Genomic DNA, 12,719 nt, shown 5'->3' on the forward strand with positions numbered 1-12,719 from the left:
AGTGAGCACATCAAATCACTATGGGAGTCCAGAGAAAAGAGCACAGGACAACGTCGGAAAATGACTTTCCAACCTGTCTTTGACCTTTGTTAGCTCTGTAACTCTGGTGGAGCTTCAGAGGCTTCTCAGCCTTAGATTCCTCTCTGAGACGGGAGAGATGGGTGATTTTAAGAAGAGCCTTTTCATTTCAAACACACTTTTAGTCACGAATTTGTCCAACTTTGCAGGTTGCTTGAATTCTCAACTGTAATGGTGCAGAGACTTATTTTTCTCAGAGCTGTTTCCCGTTGACTATTTTTTCCCCTTTTTTGTTGGAGTAGTCAGGGAACAGGGGGAAGCTTCTGGACTTTCTTTGTAAGAAAATTCAATTTCCATTCCTCTTTTTTTTGTAAGTAGAATTTTACCTTCCTCTTTTTGTTTCTTTCTCCTGAGCCCTGCCTTCTCTGAAATGTTTCAGTTCCCTCTCCTGTATTTTTAGACAAACTTTCCATCTTTCAATAAATGTAGCTGGGGTTCTTTTTATGTAGCTTGTTGAGGGTCAGAACCCGAGAGGAGACTACTTCTGGAATGGACATGGAGTGAGTCCCCCAATTCCTTTTTCATTCTTCCAAGGCTTCTGATTTTAGGTGTCGGGTCTGTTGTTGCTGTCTGTTTGTTTAGCTTACAGTCAAGGCTGGGGGCTTCTTGGGAAGTCATTCGTGGATATAAACGCAAAGCCATTTCATTCAGTGATGCTCAGTCAACTTTGATTAAGACTTTTTGCCTCTCCTACTACCTTGCTTTATTTTTCATTCTTTCTTTTGCACTCTGTTTAATACCTATGGAAAATTAGAAGTATATACAGCCCACTCAAATCTGTATACTCACCAGATACTTCTTACCCCTTCTCTTTCCTTTCTGATCTCTCAGCATTGTTGCCTGTTATGTTAATAAAGCGATCTCTTACTTAGCAAACTTTTGAAGTTCTTTAACCCCAGGAATAGATTAAAAAGGCTTTCAAACCATGAAAGACTGAAATCTTTCCCTCCAGGATCAGTGATGAGATTAAGATACCCATTTTCACCACTTCTGTTTAATAAGTAGTGGGAGTCCTAGCCAGAGAAACTAGACAAGGAAAAGAAAATAGACAAGGAAAAGCATCAAAATTGGAAATAAAGAAGTAAAATTGTCTTTGTTTGCATATGACTTGATCTTATATGTGCAAAACCTGGAAGATTCTATATAAAATCTGTTAAAACTAATGAATTCAGCAGTGTTGCAGGATACGGAATCGATACATGAAAATCAGTTGCATTTCTGAAAAGCAGAAAGAAAAGAATTCCATTTACAATAGCATCAAAAAGAATAAAATATGAGTAAACTTAAGCAAGGAGGTGAAAAACTTGCACACTGAAAGTGCAAAACGTTTCTGAAGGAGATTAAAGAAGTTAGAACTAAATGAAAGGTAATCTATATTCATGGATTAGAAGACTTAATGTTGTTAAGATGTCAGTATTAACTAAAATAATCTGCAGATTAAAGTCTGTGCAACCCTCATAAAAATTAAAGCACTTTTTTTTTTCACAGAAAAACAAAAATCCATCCTAAAATTCATATGGACTCTCAGAGGACCCTAAATAGCCAGATAATGTTAAAAGAGAACAAAATTAAAGGTCTCACATTTCCTGATTTCAACCTTATATAAAGCTACAGTAGTCAAAACGGTTGTTCTGGTGTAAAGAAAAATACACTGAATACATTAGAGAGCTCAAAAATAAACCCTCACATATATGGTCGAATAAATTTTGACAGGGCATCAAGCTAATTCAATAGGGAAAATACAGTATTTTCAACGTGGTGTTGGGAAAACTGGATACCCAAATGCAAAAGACTTAAGTGAACTCTTACTATATATCATATACAAAGATTAACTAAAAATAGATAAAAGACCCAAATGTAAGAGCTAAACCTATAAAAACCTTAGAGGAAACATAGAGGAAAGCCTCATGACATTGGATTTGGCAGTAACTTCTAGGATCTGATGCCAAAGGAACAGTCATCAAAAGTCACAACAGACAAACTGGACACACTCAACAGAATGAAAGAGCAATCCATTGAATGGAAACAATTTGTAAATCATATATCTATGAGAGATTAATACCTAAAATATATAAAGAGCTCCTATAGCTGAACAACAAAAAAGCAAAGACCTAATTAAAAATTGGGTAAAGGGCTTGAACAGCTTATAAGTCCAAAAAAGAAAATGCCCAGCAAAGCCATGAAAAGTTGTTCTACATTGCTAATCATTAGAGAAATACAAATCAAAATCACAATGAAATACCACTTCACACCCATTAGGATGGTACTATCAAAAAAAACCCCAGAAAATAACAAGTGTTATGAGGTTTGGAAAAATTGGAACTTGTACTTTACTGGTAGAAATGTAAAATGCTGTAGTAGCCACTGTGGAAAACAGTTTTGTCAGTGCCTCAAAAAATTAAATATAGACCATGGGATCCAGTGGTCCCACATCTAAGTATATTCTCAGAAGAATTGAAGGCAGGACTTGCCCTAAACAGATGTTTGTACTCTCATCTCTGTAGTAGCATTATTCACAAAAGTCAAAGGTAGATGCCACCCAAGTGTTCATCAAGAGATGAATAGATGGACAAAATGTGGTATATGTCTACAGTGGAAGGAAATTCTGACACAAGCTTCAATAAGGATGAACCTTGAAAACATTGTTTTAAGTGAAATAAGCCAGTCACAAATGGATAAATACTCTATGATTCCACTTGTATGAGATTTCTAGAGTAGTTCAGTTCATAGAGCCAGAAAGTAGAATGGTGATTGCCAGGGGCTGGGAGGAGGAGAAAACGGGGAGTTAGTGTTCAGTGGGGCCAGTTTCAGCTGAGGAAGATAAAAGAGTTATGGAGGTGGACGGGGTGGTGGTGACGGTTGCACAACAGTGTGAATGTACTTCATAACACTGAACTGTGCACTTAAAAATGGTTAAAATGGTAAATTTTACGTTATGTGTATTTTACCACAATTAAAAAAAAAACCAGAACACAAACTGTCTCCCAGACTAAATTTCACCACATCATGGGTTTGTAACACTGAGGATGATCTTTCTGGTTATGTGTTGCAACCCACTGATGTTACAGATGAAGAGACTGAGGCCCCGAGAAATGACACGACTTGATGGAGGCTGCCTAGCCACAAGAAGCAGAAGCAAGTCATGACAGTTGTCTTTCTGTCACTCTGCTTAACCCCATGTGGCTTTTCCAACTAGCCTTCTTGTGCTGGACTTCCATGCCCTCAGCCCCACCCCTGTCTTCTCACACATCCTCTGCAAAACCTTCAGGCTGTTTATTTGAGACTCAAGTTTAGGTCTGTATTCCCGATTAAAATCTCCCATGCTGCCCTCCTGCACCCCATTGTGTGATTAAGACCAGATTCTCTAGTGTGGCGTAGCAGACTTTCTGAAATCTGACTGTCTGACTCACCTTCCTCTCCTCCTGATGTCACCTTGCACTCTAAATTCACTCTAGTTCCCTGAGGTGTTACAAAGCTTCACACTGAATCTCCTGCCTGAGTATCTTACTTCCTCTCATTATCCTACAAAACAGCATTTCAGATCCCCTCTCCTCCAGCTAGCCTCCTGGATGTCCTGACGAGGATTGGGGCACCTGTGTTGATGTCAACACTGTACTGAGTACCACGGATCCCACTTTCAATTATCATTGCCTTCACACACTGCATGGCTGGGCTGTGAGTGTCCAGAGGACAGGGGTCATGTCTCTGATCTTGTTAACAAGTGTTTCTCAGTCATGGCTGTACATCAGCCCCAATCAAGGAACTTCACAAAAATACAGAGGCTTGGGCTGCTTTCTAGACCTGCTGAATCTGATTCCAGCAGCAAAGTGCTCACCATATTTAAAGGGAAGTCCAACTTCAGGGATTGGTAGGTCTATATAGGAAAATGCTAGGAGATAGGCCAGCAAATAAAGAAGGTTGGCATCCTTGAGAGCACCTGGACCATGGGAGTGATACTGAAATACACATTCTATGAAGGGTAGTCTGGTGTAGTAGGCAGTGTGGATTGGGAGGATGAGAGGCTGTGGGCAGAGGCTTGAGCAACAACCTAAATGTTGTTTCAGATTTTAATTTCTGGTACCTAATGTGATACAGTGTCAGACTTTATTTTTTTTGGCTCCAGAATCACTGCAGATGGTGATTACAGCCATGAAATTATAAGACACTTACTCCTTGGAAGGAAAGTTATGACCAACCTAGATAGCATATTCAAAAGTAGAGACATTACTTTGCCAACAAAGGTCCATCTGGTCAAGGGTATGGTTTTTCCAGTGGTCATGTATGGATGTGAGAATTGGACTGTGAAGAAAGCTGAGCACTGAAGAATTGATGCTTTTGAACTGTGGTGTTGGAGAAGACTCTTGAGAGTCCCTTGGACTGCAAGGAGATCCAACCAGTCCATTCTAAAGGAGATCGGTCCCGGGTGTTCTTTGCAGGAATGATGCTAAAGCTGAAAGTCCAGTACTTTGGCCACCTCATGCGAAGAGTTGATTCATTGGAAAGGATTCTGATGCTGGGAGGGGTTGGGGGCAGGAGAAAAAGGGGACGACAGAGGATGAGATGGCTGGATGGCATCACCGACTCAATGGACGTGAGTTTGAGTGAACTCCGGGAGTTGGTGATGGACAGGGAGGCCTGGCGTGCTGTGATTCATGGGGTTGCAAAGAGTTGGACACAACTGAGCGACTGAACTGAACTGAACTGAATGTGATACTGGCCACAAAATCGATGCTCAAGGAATGAATGAGTGAATGAATGAACTAGAGTCATGGTCGCAGGAACAGAAGAGAAAACTTTCCTGGATATATCTCAGGTGTAGAGAGAGAGTATAGACTTTTCTTCACCATCTTTTAGAATTCTTACTTTTTTTTAAAAAAACATCTAGGATTATGTTCATTAAACTGTGGCTCAGCGCTGCTCTGCCAGGAATGAAACACCACGTATACCACAACCCCCACCCCCAGTCCCCTCCAGTGACCTCAAGTGTAAAACAGTGGTTGTAGCTGAGCTCAGCAGATTTCTGCCCCACTTCCCCTGCTTCTCTGAGTCAACTACAGGGAAGGAAGAGTCATGTCTTTTCCTGGACACACATAGGTTTTGTTTGGGTCAGAGAAGAGTTAGAGTTTCAAGGTTTGTTGTTCAGTCGCTCAGTCTTGTCCAACCCTTTGTAACCCCATGGACTGTTGCACGCCAGACTTCCCTGTCCTTCACCATCTCCTGGAGCTTGCTCAGATTCATGTCCATTGAGTTGGTGATGCCATGCAACCATCTCGTCCTCTGTCATCCCCTTCTCCTCCTGCCTTCAATCTTTCCCAGCATCAGGGTCTTTTCTAATAAGTCAGCTCTTCACATCAGGTGGCCAAAGTATTGGAACTTCAGCTTCAGCATCAGTCCTTTCAATAAATATTCGGGCTGATTTCCTTTAGGATTGACTGGCTTCATGATCTTGCAGTCCTCCAACACCACAGTTCAAAAGCATCAATTCTTTGTCACTCAAGCCTTCTTTATGGTCCAACTCTCATATCCATACATGACTACTGGAAAAACCATAGCTTTGACTATATGGACCTCTGTTTACATAGTAATGTCTCTGCTTTTTAAATGCTGTCTAGGTTGCTCATAGCGTTTCTTTCAAGGAGCAAGCATCTTTTAATTTCATGCCTGCAGTCACCATCTACAGTGATTTTGGAGCACAAGAAAATAGTCTCTCACTGTTTCCATTGTTTCCCCATCTGTTTGCCATGAAGTGATGGGGCTGGATGCCATAATCTTAGTTTTTTGATTGTTGAGTTTTAAGCCAACTTTTTCACTCTCCTCTTTCACTTTCAACAGGCTCTTTAGATCCTCATCATTTTTGCCATAAGGGTGGTGTCATCTGCATATCTGAGGTTATTGATATTTCTCCTAGCAGTCTTGATTCCAGTTAATGATTCATCCAACCTGGCACATCGCATGATGTACTTTGCATATAAGTTAAATAAGCAGGGTGACAGTATACACTTACTTCAGTTCAGTTCAATCACTCAGTTGTGTCTGACTCCTTGCAACTCCACGGACTGCAGCATGCCAGGCTTCCCTGTCTATCACCAGTTCCTAGAGTTTACTCAAACTCATGTCCATTGAGTTGGTGATGCCATCCAACTATCTCATCCTCTGTCATCCCCTTCTCCTCCCGCCTTCAATCTTTCCCAGTATCAGGATCTTTTCCAATGAGTAATCTTCACATCAGGTGGCCAAAGTATTGGGGTTTCAGCTTCAACATCAGTCCTTCCAGTAAATATTCAGGACTGATTTCCTTTAGGATGGACTGGTTGGTTCTCCTTGCTGTCCAAGTGACTCTCAAGAGTCTTCTCCAACACCACAGTTCAAAAGCATCAATTCTTCGGCACTCAGCCCACTTTATAGTCCAACTCTCAAATCCATACATGACCACTGGAAAATCCATAGCTTTGACTAGATGGACCTTTGTTGGCAAAGTAATGTCTCTGCTTTTTAATATGCTGTCTAGGTTGGTCATAACTTTTCTTCTAAGGAGTAAGCATCTTTTAATTTCATGGCTGCAATCACCATCTTCAGTGATTTGGGAGCCCAAGAAAATAAAGTCTCTCACTGTTTCCATCGTTTCTCCATCTATTTGCCATGAAGTGATGGGATTGGATGCCATGATCTTAGTTTTTTGAATGTTGAGTTTTAAGCCAACTTTTTCACTCTCCTCTTTCACTTTTATCAAGAGGCTCTTTAGTTCTTCTTTACTTTCTGCCATAAGGGTGGTGTCATCTGCCTATCTGAGGTTATTGATATTTCTCCCGGCAATCTTAATTCCAGCTTGTGCTTCATCTAGCCCAGCATTTCTCATGATGTACTCTGCATATAAGTTAAATAAGCAGGGTGACAATATACAGTCTTGACATACTCCTTTCCCAATTTGGAACCGGTCTGTTGTTCCATGTCCAGTTCTAACTGTTGCTTCTTGACTTGCATACAGATTTCTCAGGAGGCAGGTCAGGTGGTCTGGTATTCCTTTCTCTGTAAGAATTTTCCACAGTTTGTTGTGATCCACACAGTCAAAGGTTTGGCATAATCAATAAACCCAAAGTAGAAGTTTTTCTGGAACTCTCTCACTTTTTCAGTGATCCAACAGATGTTGGCAATCTGATCTCTGCTTCCTCTGCCTTTTCTAAATCCAGCTTGAACATCTGGAAGTTCTCGGTTCACATACTGTTGAAGACTGGCTTGGAGAATTTTGAGTATTACTTTGCTAGTATGTGAAATGAGTGCAATTGTGCAGTTGTTTGAACATTCTCAAACAATTCTTTGAGAATGCCAATTCTTTGGCATTGCCTTTCTTTGAGATTGGAATGAAAACTGATCTTTTCCAGTCCTGTGGCCACTGCTGAGTTTTCCAAATTTGCCAACATATTGAGTGGAGCAGTTTCACAGCATCATCTTTTGGATTTGAAATAGCTTAGCTGAAATTCCATCACCTCCATTAGCTTTGTTTCTAGTGATGCTTCCTAGGCACACTTGACTCACCTAGAGCCAGACATCTTTGAATGTGAAGTCAAGAAGTCAAGTTTCAAGGTTAGGGGAGTTAAAATCAGGGCTTTTTAGTCTTTCATGTTCTTGCAAATCTTCTGGAAATCTTGTTAAAATGCTCTTTCAGGAGCCTGGGGAGGCCTGAGATTTGCATTTTTAACAAGGTCTTGGTTGATCCTGAAGCTGTTCATCCCCAGATCGCTGTTTGAGTATTAGGGTTCTGCAGAGCACTCCAGCTGGTGTTCCCAGTGAATGAAGCATCCTCGGTGGATAAGAGTTTGAGTCCCCTGGCTGCAAGTAGCCTCATCTTGTTTGTTGCAATATGATGAATAAGTATCATGCTCTATGATGGTACAACATGAAAAAGGTTGATAGGCACTGCTGAAAAGTATTAGTTCTCCAGTTTGGGTTGGAGTTAGAATCATCTGGGAAAATTAGTGAAACCAAAGGCCCAGGCCCTATTGTATATCAAAGAACCTGGACCTCTAGATAATTCGAATCCACATCAGTTTGAGAACCACTTCACTAATAGATAACTTTAGATGCCCCAGGTGGTAAGCTGTAGGCTGCAGGAAAGTAGTAAAGCAACTAATTGACTGTCAGAAAGGAGCCTCATTTTTCCTCTCCAGCTTTATTGAGGTATATTGATAAAGTTTAGGGAGGCTCTTTTTGTGCTTTCATGCACACTCTGTCTTAGGCATGGTTTTCAATACAGGGAGCATGGGTGTACCAAGATAAGTCAAACATGGATTTCACCCTCAAGAAATTCATGGTTTAGTGAGGGAGACAGATGCCCAACACATCATTGGAATAGTCTGCAAGAAATAGGAAAAGACATGCATGCTTATAGTTCAGCAAACCTTCAGGGAACAGCTCTTCTGGATCCATTGCTAAGGTTACAAATTGAATAGGACACAGTCCTGCCTCCTGCCACCACCACCCGCTTCAGGAAACTCCTAGGCTAGTAGCAAATAAAAGTAATCAGGAAAGGTTAATGTGTTGGAGTTCCTTGGAGTCCTAGGCAGTAACTCAGAGAAGAGATGGTCTCTTCTGATTCAGGATTTTTAGATTTAATATCCATTGGTCACCATGGAAGTAGGTTGAGTTCTCATCCAGAGAAGCTAGCTCTCACAAACATTTTTAAGTGCCTAGTTGGTAATATGTTCTCCAGCTTCATCCCAGTTTTGCCCCCATCAATGATTTGTAATTCACATCCTACAGGGAACTGGAAAAGAGGAGGGTTTTAATGTTTAATCTTACCAGGATTTCACCATTTGACATTCCGTGGCCTACCATACCTCCAGTGTCATCCTCAATCTCTTCAGCTCCATAAGTCCTAAATTATACAGACTTTACACGCTAGGGATGTACATATTGCTTTTCCTCATTAGAAGCTTGCAATTTGCATCAGGCAAAAATGAGTCACTTCCTCTGGCCTTTTCTCTGCTTTGATGTTTAGAAGGTCCAGAACTACATGGCCAAAGAGGAGAGTTCTGCTGGTAGGACCTTGTGTCTTCAGGTATAATTGCTCCTGTGATGAGCCCAGGAGAAAGGTCATGCACCTGAAACAGAATGTGTTTATATCTCAGCCTTTGAATTGTTTCACCAAATGTAATCAATGAGAAGAGGAAGTCATCATCAGCAACCTCAGGAATGAGGAACCACTGTCTAGTTTGCTTTCAATAAAGCTTTGTATTCAAACATGGAAACAGTTGTCATTTTCAAAAAAAAAAAAAATGAAATTATTGCATTTGTTGAGTACCAAGGACACTGTTTCACATACTCTTTATTTTCACATGTGTAATTTTCCTTTGGCCCCATCTGTACAAAACTCACAAGAATTTCCTTTCTCTTCTCATACAAAATCCCTTTCTTCTCTTGCTTTTTCTATAAAATAATTTGTGGACGCACTTAATGTCTTATCTGTGTAGTGATGGGTCAGCAAATGTTAAGGACTAAGGGAGGTGCTGTGAGGAGAGAAATGTTGAGACTTCTGTCCTCAAGAAGGATGCCTTCTAATAAAAGAGGCAGGACTTAACAGACCCGGAAGGGCAGCCAACAATGCTGAATTGCTTGTATTTGTAGGACAGTGTGAAGTCTCAGTTTATGCATGGGATATCTTATATTTCATTTGTGTTCATGGAGCATATGGACCTGTTGCTTTCTTATACTGTCTTTGTATGATTTTGGTGTCAGGGTAATGCTAATCTCATAGAATGAGTTGGGAAGTATTTTCAGGTTTTTTTTTTTTTTTCCCAACTTTGTTTTTAAGTTCTATAAAAGAGTTTGTTAGAACTGTTATTGTTTCTTCTTGAAATGTCTAATAAAATTGAAGCCATCTGGAGTTTTCTTTGTGGGTTTTTTCCTTAACCTACAATCTCCTTTGATAGTTCTTAGTCTATTCTGTTTATCTGTTTTTTGTGGGGGTGATTTTTGGTTTTGTCTTTCAAGTAATTTGTTTTATTTTAACTGCCTAGTTTATTTGTATAGAATTCTCCATAATATTCCCTTAGTATCTTTAGGATCCGTCGTGATGTTATCTTCCTCACTTTTGATATAGGTAATTTGTAACTTCTTTCTTTTTTATGACTTTTTGACAATCTGGCTAGAGTTGTATTAATTTTATTGATCTCTAAGAACTAGCTTTTCATTGATTGTTCTCTGTTTTTATTAGTTGTTTTCTACTGCATTGATTTATGCTCTTTTATTATTATTTTTTCCTCTGTTTACTTTGGTTTAATTTGTCCTACTTTTTCTAGTTTTTTAAAGTGTAGGCTGAGGTCATTAATTTATGACTTTTTTTCTTTTTTAATATAGAAGGTTAGTGCTGTCACTTTCCCTCTAAGCATTATGTTAGCTGCATCCCACAAATTGATTTCAATGTAGAGCAAAGCAAAATCTAAATAAAAACAAAAATATATTATTATTGAAAACCCTTAGAAAGACTAAAAAGGAAAAACTCCTATTTTTCCTGTATTCTGTTCACAGCACTTCACCTAAAGGAAAACCCCGTTTCCTCTTCCTACAGAATACTCTGATCCCACATCATTGGGGAGTTTTTCCCACATCAACCAATCATCATTATGTGTGTGTGTGTATTCTTATTATATCACAATATTGTGGAAGACAGACATAGGAGATAATTTGTTGGTAAATACAGCAGAGTCATTCAGGACCTGTGAGAATGGTTGTGTGGTGGGTGTGCTACTGGGGACTAAGATGCAGCTCATTCTCTGTTCTAACTGAATATACCAACAATAGCATCTTATAAGGAATACCTTTTTCTGATTTTTCTGAAGGTGTGCTTTAGCTGCTCTGTCAGTGTTTCCCTTCAGTGTTGGAACAGACCAGTGGTTTGTTTTGTGTATGTGTTAGTCATTCAGTCATGTCTGACTCTTTGTGACCCCATGGATTGTAGCCTGCCAGGTTCCTCTGTCCATGGGATTCTCCAGGCAAGAATACTGGAATGGGTTGCCATGCCCTTCTGCAGGGGATCTTCCAGACCCAGGGATTGAACCCAGGTCTCCTGCATTGCAGGCAGATTCTTTACCATTTGAGCTACCCAGGAAGCCCAAAGTTTGGTTTAAGATGAAGTAGTTGGCTTGCTTTGAGGAGCCATGTTGGACAAAATAGATATCTTTATGTGGAGTTACTGTTATGATTTAAAGCTAAATGATAATCTTTGGTCTGTAAAATGTAGTAAATATTTACTTCTGTTTTATTGCCTGTATCTTTTAACTTGATTCATTGTGTCCAACTGTTTTCCTTTATTGCTGTGATTTTGTGCTTTACTTGTTAGAAAGGGTTTCCCTATCCTAAAGGAATAAACGTATTCTTCTGTATTTTCTTCAGTTCTTAAAAAGGGTTTTTTTTTTTACATTTATATATTAATCCACCTGAAATTTATTTTTTAGCTATAGTATGAAGAGTTAATTTTTTCCAGTGTAGAATCAATTTTTCTAACACCATTAGTTGAATAACCCATCTTTCTCACATGATCTGAAGTGCCACCTTTATTCTATACTAAATCCCTATACACACATGAGTTGACTATTTCATTTCATTCATTTCCCTACTTCTGCGCCAGAATCCCCCATTTTAATTATAATTGCTTCATAAAATATTTTGATCTCTGAAAGGATGAGATTTTATTCCTCTGTCTCAAATATTGTTTGGGGTCTTACATTTTATTTTCTTTGTAAACTTGGAATCATTTGTCAAAGTTTAAAAAAATATTAAATTATATTGAATTTCTAGTTTAATTTGAGGAAAATAGACATCTTTACAGTAGCCTGTCTATCTAAGATATTAGGACTCCACACTTATTCATGCCCTGTTTTTTGGTCTTCTTATAGGAAACATTTCAGATATACTGTGACATTTTGAATTTTTGCCACTACCCTGTGAGGTTATATGATGGGATTCCCATTTTAAAGATGAGGAACTCAAGGCTCAAATATAGTTTATGTAATTGGTCTGAGGCCAAATACTGTCAGAAGCAAGGTACCAGTGCACTTTCCATTATCTGTCATTTCTCCATGTGAAAATAGTAATAAGATGCTTTCCTGAATGTATGTTTTGATCAGGAGAGAAAGAAGAGAATATGACCTCACTTGAGCCTTTAGGAGAAAGGTGGATATGTCATTGGTGGCATAAAATGAGCATGTATTATTTTGACTCCCTGGTATGAAAACACTCTTTGTATTTTCTAAAGTAACTCAGAAAAGGAAGGGGAAGCTCTACTTTCCCTTGGAAGACAAATCAGGGGAGAAATGCCCCCTTTTCACTCTCTGACACCTTGTAGATGAGCATGTGATCTAGGCCTGACCATTTGCTGCCATCTGGAAATTTTCATCTGGAGTAAGTGGTGTTCAGGTGGAGCTCATTCACAGTGGCTGTGTTGTCACTGACTGACCAGTGTTGGGTGACAGGGTCTTCAGCAACAGCAGAAGTAGAACACTCATGTCATCAGGATAATGGATGTGCCTTAGTTTATGCCCAAACCTAGATTCTTAGTCTCCTCATCAATTATGGCAAATATTGATATCAATAAAATTATTTGCTCATATATCAATTGGAATTGTTTCTATTGCTCACAGTAAGAA

The 12,719-nt window shown here is 39.4% G+C and overlaps 1 protein-coding gene across 1 annotated transcript in view; it reads left to right on the forward strand.

Moving 5' to 3' along the window:
• Positions 1–259: 259 nt before the first annotated feature.
• Positions 260–12,719, forward strand: part of LOC529196 (C-C chemokine receptor type 1-like) — a 135,508-nt gene continuing 123,048 nt past the window's right edge. Inside the window, exon 1 of the mRNA XM_024982753.2 lies at positions 260–578. The gene's annotated coding sequence lies outside the window, so the exon portion shown is untranslated. The remainder of the gene's footprint in view (positions 579–12,719) is intronic.

This window comes from Bos taurus, chromosome 22, assembly GCF_002263795.3.
Source record: "Bos taurus isolate L1 Dominette 01449 registration number 42190680 breed Hereford chromosome 22, ARS-UCD2.0, whole genome shotgun sequence".
NCBI lineage: Eukaryota > Metazoa > Chordata > Mammalia > Artiodactyla > Bovidae > Bos > Bos taurus.